Here is a 13818-nt window from a genome sequence, read left to right on the forward strand (position 1 = left end):
CACGACTTCCAATTTCTATGGTGCGGGTGATCTACATGATAAACTGGAGGCCTTCCCTGCAGAACTGCAAGTGTGCTGGGCCCAGGATTTAAAGTTCATGAAGGAGGACATCTATTGGCTGCTAAAGGAGCTGCAATTTGAGACACTGGCTCAAGCCCATGAGGAGAGCTTCTAGATCAGGAACATACGCAAGCTGCAACAATTCTGGTCTTACTCCAACCTTCACAGCATAATAATGGATGCTATTTCACCTCTGTCATCCCAATGTCAAGAAAATTTCTCTTGTCGTCAACCCCAACCTAGAACCATACAGGAAGGCTACTTTTGAAAGTCTAATACCAGGTTAATTAAGTTGACACAGTACAAAGCCATCACAGGGTTGCACTAGAGAATAATTAAATTCTCTTTTTTATGGTTGATCAGAGTGTACGCATATTGGGGTATTATCGCCTTTCTCATTTGCTTTGATTTTTAGTGAAAATTTTCTTGGGAGAAGAGGAATTACAGAGCTACAGGGAAACCTACCACACTCCATTTCCTAAAAGCAGATGAATCTATTTAAACTGTTTTCCTATTTGGGAAATTGTGAGAGTCATTTTTTAAATGCAAACTGATGTCTTAAGTATGAGATTGGACACTCAATTACCAAATTGATTCTGTGTGTTTGAACCTCAATGTGACCATTATTACTAAGAGATTATTACCTGAGAGTAATGAAAAATTCACAATCGGGCCAGCCCGGTGGTGTAGTGGTTAGGGTTGCGTGCTTTGCTTTGGCAGCCCAGAGTTTGCAACCATTCAAACAGATGTGAAGTGATATCTCACTGTGGTTTTGAGGTGCATTTCCCTGAGAATTAGAGATGTTGAGAATCTTTTCATGTGCCTGTTGGCCATCTGTATGTCTTCTTTGGAAAAATGTCCACTCAGATCATCTCCCCATTTTTTAATTGGATTGTTTGGGTGTTTTTGTTGTTGAGTTTCATGGCTTCTTTATATATTTTGGATGTTAACCCCTTAATGGATATATGATTTGCAGCTCAATTGTTAAGTTGTCTTTTTGTTTTGTTGTTGATTTCCTTTGCTGGGCAGAAGCTTTTTAGTTTGATGTAGTCCTATTTGTTTATTTTTGCTTTTGTTGCCCTTGCTTTTGGAGTAAGGCCCAAAAAATCATTGCCAAGGTCAGTGTCAAGGAGCTTACTGCCTATGTTTTCTTCTAGGAGTTTTATGGTTTCAGGTCTTAACGTTCAAGTCTTTAATCTGCTTTGAAATAATTTTTGTGTATGATGTAAGATAGTGGTCCAGTATCATTCTTTTGCATGTGGCTGTCCAGTTTTCCAGACACCATTTATTGAAGAGATTGTCCTTTCCTCGGCCTCCTTCATTGTAAATTAATTGACCATATATGTGTGCATATATTTCTAGTCTCTCTGTTCTGTTCCATTGATCTATATGTTTGGTTTTCTTTTCCTTTCTTTTCAGAGGAAGACTAGCCCAAAGCTAACATCTGTAGCAATCTTCCTTCACTTTATATGTGAGTGGCCACTGCATCATGGCAGATAAGTGGTATTAAGTCCACACCTGGGATCCGAACTCACGAACCCGGACTTTCAAAGCAGAGCATGCCAAACTTGACCACTACACCACCAGGCTAGACCCACTTTGTGACTGTTTTTTTTTTGCCAATTCCATACTTTTTTGATTACTATAGCTCTGTAATAAGTCTAAAATCAGGGAGCATGATGCCTCCAGCTTTGTTCTTCTTTCTCAAGATTGCTTTGGCTATTTGGGATCTTTTGTGGTTCCATACAAATTTTAGGATTGTTTCTCCTGTTTCTGTGAAAAATGCCCTTGGAATTCTGATAGGGATTGCACTGACTCTGTAGATTGCTTTGGATAATATGGACATTTAAACAATATTAATTCTTCCAATATGTGAGCATGGGATATCTTTCCATTTCTTTCTGTCTTTGATTTCTTTCATCAATGTCTTATAATTTTCAGTGTACATGTCTTTTACTACCTTGGTTAAATTTATTCTTAGGTATTTTACTCTTTTTGATGCAATAAGAATGTTGAAGATACAAACCTACATTTGTTTAGCATAACTCTAAATGATTTGGTATCACTAGGACTATAGCTCTAAATCAGTTACTAAATTCACACATACCATGGGCTTATTTCCTTCAACAGGAATTAACCTAAATAAGATATAATTATACAAACTAATTTGAGCAACATTCTACATAATACCTGACTATAACTTCTCAAAACTGTCAATGTCATGAAAAACAAGTAAAGTCTGAGAACCTGTCGTATACCAGATTAGACTAAGGAGACACAGCAATTAAATGTTATGTGGTATTGTAGATGGAATTTTGGAACGGAAGAAGGACATTTTCAGAGAAAATAGTGAAATCCGAATGAAGTCTGAATTTCTGTCAGTAATAATGTCCCAAAGTTGGCTTCTTTGTTGTTGTGTGTCACAATAATCTTAGATGCCAACGACAGGGGAAAATGGGTGAAAGGTATACGGGAACTCTCTGTATTATTTTTGCAGCTTTTCTGTAAATCTAAAACTATACTAAAAGAAAAGGTTTATTTTTTGAAAAGTGTATATATATATATACTTATATATATATATAATCATGAGAAACATCAAATATTTTTAAGTAAAATTATTATTATTTTTGGCAGAAGTGTCCTCACCATTGTCTGTTTAAAAATATCAGTCCATACAACTAGTTATCTCAATTATCTTGGTATAGAGTCCATAAATGGTTTATCTTATAGAATATATAAGCAGTATTGTTTAAAGCCAGACATCTTGTAATATAGTTTGAAAATTCATTTTCAATGAGAAACATTAAGACTGAAAATTAGCTTTAAACTTTTTTCTTTTATTAAGTATAAAATTACTGGGGCTCTGCAATAAGAGGTAAAATGGTTCTGGCTTCCATGGCTGAATGCTTGCTTGCTCAAGCAGATCAAAGGCAACATATTCTGAGAAGTGTTTTGAGCAGAGGAAGGATTAACTCCCTTACAGGCACAGACATCTGTTAAACAATTCAACTTCCACAAAATGATATCAATTCTACTTTCACTGACTTCAGTTCTATAATTCATTCAAGGATTTTTAACTGTCTTCAAGTAATAATAGAATGTAGGTGCACCAAACCCAGAATCTATCTGTGCATCATTTCCTAAAGTAAATACTGATTGATCAAACTCCAATAAGTAAATTCAGGACATACATCATATATGTATATGTATATATGTGTATTTTTTTCTATATGAGAGGTTGCATATCAAACAGCAGAATAAGAATATTTAGAACTAAACAAAAAATAGAATAATGTGGGTATTGCTGAAAGTCAGTGATGGGGAAAAACACTATTCATGAAGGAATGATTGAATGATACACAATTTTTCACCATTTCTATATAAACTTAGTATGCTGCTGGTCGATGTCAGATCAGCAGAGAAATACTTACACAGGCTGATTGAATTGTACACTCAACCCCTATATGTGCACATCCCCTGCCTTCCAGGTATCCTTCTATTCTGAATGGCATTTGATGCAATGTTATTAGCAATGAAAGTAACCACGGCATATTTCATGAGAATTTTGTCAAAGATAGCCTTAGTTTTATCAGTCAGTGCATTGTTTACAGAAGTCGTATTTCTGTGATGTCTCTGTATTTATCCAATGGTTATCACAATTGTATAGCTAAGTAGGTTTGTTTTTGTTGTTGTTTTGCAGCAACACAGCATAAAGCTGTATTTTAGCCCATTCAATAAAATCATACTCTTTGCCTTTTAATTTTCTTCCAATTTCTAGCTTATATTTCAACTTTGCCTTTTCAACTAATTTTCTCTCTGTTTTAATTTTTCTTATCTTGTTTTCTGTTTGTTTTTTTGCTTAGGAATACCCCTAGGCTCAGTCTGAATCTTTTTTTAAGAGAAATGCAGGTTTTTAATTAAGCTTAAACCATGTAAACTCTAGAGATCTGATGTTTTTCCTGCTTGTGAAAGGAAGTTTCTCCACATAGTTGTTACAAGGCTTCTGTTATCTAAATAAATGAAGAAGCCTATAGAGATTGATGAACTGTTTATGAAAACAAAATTAAAGTATTTGATATACAAAACTCACACAAAGTTGTCATGTTGCTCTTTTTTAAAAAAGGCATGTTTTAACCTTTGAATGAGATGTTACAAGTTTAAAGCTTTCTAAGATGAAGGCTAATAAACTGAAATAGCACCTTTTACAGCAGAGGCGAATTTTCAGAGTGTAGAGATGAAAATAGAAAAATCTCTCCTTTGATAAACTTTTGTCCTAGAGTTAGCATAAAGTTAGCTAGCTAGCGTTAGAGTTAAGAGCCTTCTTAAAGACAAATCATAGCTGTGATAGAATTGAGCTTTTAATAGGCCAGTCAAAAGTGGCTAGCCTTAAAGCCTAATTATTTTGTTTTTATTTGTTTTGTTGTTTGTGAGTGTGTTGCTGTGCGTGCTTATTATTCTGAGGTTGGTATTGAAGAGCACGGATGGATATTTTCAATAATTCCTAGGATGATCTAAAACTCTGATTGCAAGGACAGATAAGACTTTGTGTCAGAGTTCTATGCTCTACTTCTTGATGTCAGAAGGAGGGATTAACTTCAGATCGATCATTTCTATTGTTGGGTCTTGGGCAGAGATGGTGGAAATTCTCAGATATTCATTTTCTTAATCTTCTGACTTTTCACCTCTAGGTCTTTGTTATGTATGTTGATCCTATAAATCTTTCTATAAATGACATATTCACTTAAAAAATACTCAAAATGAATTTATTGTTCTAACCTAGTACATTGCAGGGATGTAAAAGATTCTCAAAATTTCGTTAAAACTGCCATCTACAGACTTATATGCCTGACATATTCATAATTTAAAATAATAAAAGAAAACCAGTTAGCCATAAAGACTACAAATTTGGGGGCACATCTGGAAAGGTGATTTTTTTCTAGCTCATTTTGTCCGTGACTCTTGGCAATTTACTTAAGATTCATTCTAGATAAAAGAGATGGTATGAAAGAAGATACACCTCACTGTAATTCAGAAATAATAACTACTGTGGATCAGATTGGATTGAAAAGTGTTCAGGGATGGAAGTGTTCAGTCTAATTCTAATAAAATATCCTATGTACACTTGGAAAAAAGAAAAAGATACTAATTTCTATCAGAAGAGAAAAAGTTAAAAAAAATACGGACTCTACAGAAATATTAAGTAAACTGCTTGATTAGGATAGTAACTATCAAGTAGGTGAGCCAGCTAGCCACAAAACTATGCAAATAGACACTGCATGAAAAAGTTCACAAAGCTCAATGCCTAGATTCTGTCCCCAGGCTCCTCTCAGCTCTTCAGAATATGTGTCAACAGAAAAGGAGCATGAATATTAACTTTATATAGATTTCTTCAGGCCAGCTGACAAAGAGCAAGAATAACATTACATAGTCTCTCCAGAGAAGCTGAGTATTTAACCATTATTCATGCTATATTCAGTGTTAAATGTCAGGGTTGGAGAGAATACAAATATACTAAAATATGATTGGAGAGGTATCCAGTTTCTTTCGGGTGATTTAATTTGCTTTTATTTTACTCGCCTATTTTCTTTCTTCTGTAGATCACTTACAGAATTGGGTAATAGTAGTGATGAGTAAGAATTCAGGGTGATGGTCAAAATGAAAACTTGGATGCTCTTTCCTCAGGTTTCCTGATATCTTCTTTCCTACTAATAGTAATCTGAGTATAAGTTTCTTCAGACTGCTATTTTATGTGCCCAAAGTGATTTTTTTCTTATCTATTTGTTCTATATCCCTCTTAGTAAATCCTGTGGGACATAACTGGCCCCCAACACTCAGTAGTTCTTTAGTCTTGGAATATGCAATATTAACAATCCTTTCCTCTCTGATTTAGAGTTTAGCTTAAACTCTGGAAAAACAAAAATATCTCACTCAGTAGCCTATCATAATAGAAATATAGGAGATAAAATGTAGAAATTTGAATACAATGATTGTAACAAATATATTCAGTTATTTTTGCTGAAACACTGAGTTGTGAAAATTATTTGAAAAATTCTCTGAAATAAAACCCTACAATGAACACTGTTTTATTGACATATAATTTTTTAATATAGAAAGAATGTCTTGTACTTTTTTTTAATAGCACTTAAAATAATTGATATTAGATAACGATTTGTGCATCTTTTGTCTTAGGATATGTCTCATGTAATGAATTATGAGATTCGATACTAAGTATGATTTGTTCACTGCTCTGTCATAAAAACAAATACAAAGGCTCACCTTAGGCACAATAAATACCTATTGAATTCAAGAATGAATGACCTGCCATTAGAAAGCTTAAAGTCTGGTGTAGGAAGTAGATGAATGACCAGGCAAGCAACAACTTTGCGTTACACATGTACAGACTTGGGAAGTAGAGGGTTCTATGGGAGTAGAAGGGATGGACAATTAATGCACACTAACAGATTAAAGAATATTATTGTTAGTAATACATACGAAAGTGGAATGTGTTTGTGAAAATAGGTGTTTTCCACATCAGAGGAGACCTTTCAAAAGCACTTAAGTTTATTTGAAGCATTTTCTAGGAACTGAGCGTTGATAAAGAGAGAGTCAAAATAGGACGTTAAAAAATAAACAGGATATGAGATATCAAGGCACATTTCTACACAGTCTTCTCTTCACCAACTCATTGACTATATGTTGATGTTGCTTGGGAGTAATCAGAAGTTCACAGGAAAGTCAAGGGAACATGATGTCATGCTAAAAGATGGAGTGTTGAGTACTGCTGAGAGACGAATTAAGGTAAGAACTGATAATGATCATTCCATATATATCCAAAGACTTTTAATGGCCTTGAGAATAATATTCCAGTGTCATAATGGTGTGTGGTTAAGATGTCCCTATTTATATGGTAGTGAGTTGAGAATAACTAAGTGGAAAGTAAGTGAAGGAAGTAGCCATGCATACATTTTTCAAAAAGTTTTATTCAGACAAAGATGAGAGAATAGGCAGCAGATGGAAAAAAACCTGGGATTAAAGGAGAACTATTTTGTTTTTTCCCTTAGTTGGTTTTACAAAAGAGAGGTGAACTCTGCATGTTTAAAATACTATAAGAAACAGTCCTTGGAGATGCTGGAGGCTGAATATATGACAAAGAGCGGGAAAGAGACAAGTAGGAACATGACCAACTTAACAGTTATCTGGGTTAGATTGAGAAGAGCCACTGATTTTCTTGTGAAAATAGTACAAATGATGGAGACACGGACATGGACAGGTAGGCTGGAAAGTAGGTAAGTTAGAAGTAACTTATTGTGTATGCCTCTGTGAGTCTGTTACTTTTATATGGATTCTATTTTTGTTTTGAGGTAGAATGGAGAGTTGGCTACTGAAAGGGAAAGATGTGGTAGGAGAGGCTTAGAGTGAAAGGAGAAGATGTGCAGTAACCTGTGCTGAGCATGGGATAAGTAAACAGAGACAGGTAAAGGTTTTAAGAGTTAGTTTTTAGATTTTTTTTGGTACTCGATATCGTGAATTTATAATGGAACCAATCTTAGTGGCTGAGTGATTTTCTGTAACAACTCTTTGCAGCTTGGACATAGGCAAGAGAAAAGTGGGTAGATTTATCACTGAAATATTGCCAGAAAGGTGGGAAAATGATGGTGCAAGTTGGTTTCAAGAAAGAGATTGGGTGAACTTCTGTTGGGAAATAGAGAGAGAGAGACAGAGAGAAACATAGATGGCGATGGAAATGAGACTGGTAAAGGGGCTGATCATTTCCAGGAAATCAAAAATTGATGAAGTGGGCCAAATGAGAGAGGGCTGAATGTGTGAGATTTTTGTGAAAGAGCATACATAGTCGAACTTGGCATCTCTGAGGATAATGTCTTGAGTCATCACAAATGTCAAAAGTAATGAGGTTAAAAGTCAGTAAAACAACATAGATCAATGTGTTAGATGTATTACCCAGGTGGCTGATGAAGTGACCCAGAGTTTCAGACAGCTACTAAGGCAGTGTAGTATGCAATCTTTTAAAATTGTGGATATATAAGAAAAGAGCAATCGAAGTTCAGCTAATGTTGGAGAAAGTATAACCCCCTATGACAGTGAGAGTTGGGAAGAGATGTGTGACCAGGGAAAATTTTGGTTTGGTCAGTTAACAAGAGATACAGAGTATGAAGTCTCGTGAGTTCATTTTGTTTTGTCAAGTGTGTTAGTCACAGTGGAGCTCTGCTGGGGTGGCCTCATGTTTCTGGGTTTTAAAGTTTAGAACTTGGAAGGAGAACCGAACCCAGTGATGTTCACTCTGGAATCTATGGCTCTAGTCTAAAGCAGAGAGAATAATAATGAACATTATGTTTTCCATCTGTTCAGACAACACCGAGAGAAAAATTTAAAGCCATAATGCCTTAAAATCAATGTTCTTTTAACATCAGTTTACATTCTGGGCCAACTCACACACACATATATATAACAAGAACAACAATAAACGTTGTATTCTATATAAAAATCAGTAATTAAACATTTACCTTGGGCAAGATACTAACGGTAAAGATTCTGAATGCCAGGACTGTGGCAGTCTTTCATATACTGTTGTTAATGAATATAAACAACAATATTATGAAGGTATTATTATTGTTCCCATCTTATAGATGAGGAAACTAAGATGATTACTCAAACTTATGCTAGTAATTTGGGAATTGGAATCTGAACCAGAACAATCTTCCTCTTACATGAATATGCTTTCTATTGCTCCCATGTTGCCTGTCAAAAGTTAGAGGAAATACAACGATGAAGCAGACACTATCCTTGTTTTCAGGGAGTTCACAACTCAGTTGGGGCTGACATTATACATTAAAATATAGAGTGTAGTTTTCATTCTGATAAATATTTCATAAAAGCATAAAGTTTATGTGTATATTTCAAAGTTTAATATAGACACAGCAGAGTGTAATGGAAATACCTTAAAATTTAGACTCAGAGTACTGGCTAACCAACCAAGTAACTCTGTGACCTTGGGCAGGTTAGTTAAGTGCTCACACAAAAAGGAATATATAATTCATGCCTTGAAAAATTATAGTAAAGACTGTAAAATAATGGGTATAAAACTTCTATTTTAGTGCCTCAAAAATAATAGGCATTAAATAAATGACAGTTCACATTACTGGCAATTAAAGACTACTATGAAATGACTTATAATTTTTAAATAAGTAGATTTCTTATCATATCAGCACATATATTAATTGACAATAGTAGGAACATCATATAAAAATTTTTGAAATGTTTCATTATTTCAGAGTTTAAATGCCAAGTCCGTTCTTTCCCTCCATTAATCTTATGTATAGTTATCATTTAGTAAAATATGTCTTCATTAATTAATTGTAAGTCTATCATATAAATATTGACTGAATCACACTACTTTATGTAAAACAAAAATCACATAAAATTCAAATGAAACTTTGAAAACCCTAAAATAATATATATAACTTTTAATGTCAAAGGTTAATAGTATAAATTGACTTACATGGTCATTAATTAATATTTGCGTCAGTCTGTAAGACACAGCTGTCGAGGAGCTGAATTACTTATACGTCTGTGGAAACATACCTCACACATATATGGACTGCATCCATATAAATTTAGCAGTGTGCATTCAAAGCATTTCACATGTCTAGGATGGTGACGGAAAGAAAGACAAATGGAAATACTCATAAACATACTTAGTTCATATGTTGAGAATGATTAAATTCACAGGTAAATTAAAACCATCTTATATTAGCTTTAAATATTTTCTCAAAATTATTAAAATAAAGTACAATACTAATTATGGCTTGGAGATTTATCTTTACATCTTGAATAATGATTTCAAACAATGTGGAATATGTCTTCTAAAAGATGGTTTATTTAAATTTATTTAAATTGAATACGCCATTGTGAAAGAAATATATTTTTAGAAGGGAAATAGCTGACTTCTTCAACACACCAATGCAACCCAAAATACTAAAGTCTTGCAAAGTAGTAGTGTGCAGTATATTAGACCCTACAGCCTGATGAAAAATGGTCTAGAATAATTCATTTTCATATTTTTATGCATAAATAATTTTTGCATAGTTAATCCTCTACTCCATCTCACAGGGTAGAATAGGAGAGAAGCATTTGAAATAAACATAACGGTGCTGATCTCAATGAGGATTTTAGCATCTCATAGAGTGATCTAAAATAGCAGAATTCTGAGTAAAAGTGACATTAAGAAGAGACTGTTTCATGTATTCTTTCTCTAGTAGGCATAAATCCAATTTAGAGTTCTTTCTTAGTTGTTGATGCCTAAAGTAACATGCCCACTGGGCAGTGTGGGCATCAAAGTTTCTACCGCCCTTGGAAAGATAATGACCCAACTATGAATATGCAAGAAACACCAGAAGTCATTATAGATGTCATTAATTCTCTTTATTTTTAAATCTGAACAAAATTTTGCTCATGCTTAGAGAAAAAAAAGAAAAATTTGAATGCAATTAATACATAACATGCTAGATGGTAGCATATTTTTGTTTTAGAAACTTTTTACCAAACAAACTTACCACTAGACAGGCGAAAACTGTATTTGGCATTAGAGAAAAATTTGCACTTAAGAAGATATATGTTGATGTCATCACTTGATGGACAATGGGTTTTTATTTATTTATTTTCATTTCATTTATTTGAATCACATTCACATGCATCTAATTTGTCTTTTGCATGCTTTCTTTTTTAAATTTAGGTTAAATTTGGTATTTTCTCAAAAATAATATTTTATTTATCTTTGACCACTTAAGCTAATATGAGACATCTTATTTCCTTTTTTATTTTGTAGAAATTGTTATATATTCCTAATGTATTGTTTTGCTCACTTTAACATAACAAATAATTAATACTGAAGTGAAAAATTGTCTCCCTTACCTTCTAATGATTAATAGGAAAACCATGAAATTATAATTATGAAAAATTGTGAAATCAAAAACTGTACTGATTTAGATTAAAATGCATATTTAAACATATATAAATACCATAATAATGTATTATTCTCTCCTTTGTAGTGTTTTAATTCTTCATAACTAACAGTAAATTTTGCTTAGATTGGGAGCATACCATTTTTTGACATCTTTAGATGTTAAGAAATTATCTGCAGAAATTCATGCTTCTGTTATAATAGGAATAAGACACGACAGCTAGGTCAAAGTGCCAGGTAAAATTCAGCTTACTTTAATGGATGAAAAGGAAGTTATATTTAGCTTTAGATGGTCTGCCCCTTGGTCTTCTATAGCTGTGTTTTCCCCTTCAGATATGCATTTGTGGATGTAACAGGGCAAGCTGGGAGCATAGGAGAGGCCAGCTAAGGAGAAAAAAAACATGTCTCATTTTCTTGAATATAAAATATCTAACTGATTTTTTTCACTTTCATTTTAATTCAAATTATATGTAAAATACTTTGAATTCCCCATCAAGGATCATGAAACACAGTGCAGCTGGATTCAGGAATACCACAGACACAGTGATGGAGGTCTTCCCATATCAGACAGAGGAAAGGCCTACACTTCTCTCCTGTCCACCAATTCATTCAATACAAATATGCTGATTAACACGGGGATTAAAACATGCAGCTTATATCAAGGATCTCAGCCTTGTAGCCTGGAGTAGCAAAACTAGAAGATGGTATAGAAAAGTGCTTAACAGGTAAACTGAGCGTTCAGGGCCAGGCAGCTCCAATACTTTTCAGGTGAGTACTTTGTGTATGTTATTTAACCGTCTTGGACTGTATCTGTAAAATGGATGTAATTTTACTTGAACTTTCCTCAGAGAGGTGATATGAGGATGAGATGATCTGTATGTTATTTAGAACAGTACGTGACATATAAGTAGTCACTGACAGTGAGCAATTACTATTTTCTTAACTAGCTAGCTTGATGTAGAAAGTACAGTACACTGTCAGGTCTCAACGTTAATCAGAATGGCACATGTTTCCAGAACTACCAGTTTTAGTTGACTGTAGTCCCACACAGGAGGCTGAAGTGAATTCATCAGTTGGATTAAATGAGGACACCCGTAAATTCATTCAAAACGAAGAAGAAAAAGTTGAGATTCACTTGGTGTTTTGAAGTCTTAAAAGGTACTTCACTTTCCTCTGCTTTTCGAAAGCTATGTAGACTCTTTGGAAAGATATCTTAGGTTACCAAATTTGATTTTTTAAAATTTCTAATAGGTAAAAAATGCAAATAATTTATAAGCTAATAGCACAGGCAGAAAAAAAGTTAATTGCAAAATATAATTTTCTCTATCATTATAATATTTCCTACAAGTCTAAGTTTTAGAGACAAAGGGAGATAAAAGATAAAGCATAACTTCTTAATATTCTTGTCTAAAATTCATGTGTCTGTGTGTGTATGAACTTCATATATTTTACAAATAATTTATATAAAAAGCAGGATATGTCCATTGAAATCAAAATAATTTCATTATAATGCTCATTCTGTCTCAACAAGAGAATTCCAGGAAACACATTACTGTACACTGAAACCAATTCTCCCTACATAATTTAGGATTCCATTGTGTTTACATTACCCCACTCAATAATATTTTCAATTTTTTCTTTGAAAAATGTTTAATCCTATTTCTTTTCAAATAGGTACGCTGTTTAAAACATCAATGTGTGTGTGTTTAAGTCATATATTCCCCTAACAATGGTAACCCTTAGTTACCACGCTACTTATTTCTGATTGTTCCAAATCAAATTCCTGAGAACGTGTGATCTACAACTGTTGCTTCCATGTCTTATAGAGCCCATCAGTTTAACATCACGAATCTATGATTGTTAATCAACAACTCTGTCAAATCCAATAGTATGTTTTACGTCTTTCCTTCTTCAGCTGCTCCATAGCATTTGATTCAATTATTTAGAATTCAGTATTTAAGAGTTGACTCTAGCACACAACAGCCTTTAACTTACGCTCTGTGTAACCTTACGAATGTTACACAAACTCTCTGAGGCACATGATCCTCATAGCTAAGAAAAAAAACAACTAATCCTACATACAGATGTTTCAAGAAATAATTAGATTTTTCTAGTTCCTTGAAAATATCAAATGTTTAATAAATGGAAGCTATTATAATTACTGTGGTTATTATTGATGTTATTATTGACCAAATCATTCACCTTTGAAATTTTTCCTTTAGCTTTTCTGATGCTATTATTTCCCCCAACATTTCTTTTAATTTATAGCTTTCTCAGACAACTTTTGAGCCTATTGCACTTCATCTGTGCTAGATATTTTCTTGTGACCTTTCCAGACTCATCTTGACTGTTCTCAAATAAGCTATGTTGCCTGAGCGCTGACTTTAATTGACAGCCTCAATGGCCTCCCTGGCACTGTGGCTATTAACTGGGTTTTGTTAGCTTGGAATAGTTCTTCCTCTGGCCCCCTTCCTGTTGCATCACTACATGTTTACTGTGTCCCTCTATCGAAGGAGACAGCTTGGTGGGCAGCCTATCTTACAGAAACTTCTTCCACTCTCTTTTCAGATCTATGGTAGTTGAGTTCCCTGCTATTGCTGTCCCTGGGGACTACAAATTTGTCCCTACCCATTTAAAATAGCTCATTTCTAAAGCAACTCTCAATTCCCCATTTGAATGTGCTATCTGTTTCCAACCAGAACTCTGACTCATAGGGAAATTGATACCAGAGTGGCGCAGAAAACTAGACCTCCATATGTTGTGTTGGATCCATCACCTGG

The sequence above is a fragment of the Equus quagga genome, chromosome 9 (assembly GCF_021613505.1).
Source record: "Equus quagga isolate Etosha38 chromosome 9, UCLA_HA_Equagga_1.0, whole genome shotgun sequence".
NCBI classification, from domain to species: domain Eukaryota; kingdom Metazoa; phylum Chordata; class Mammalia; order Perissodactyla; family Equidae; genus Equus; species Equus quagga.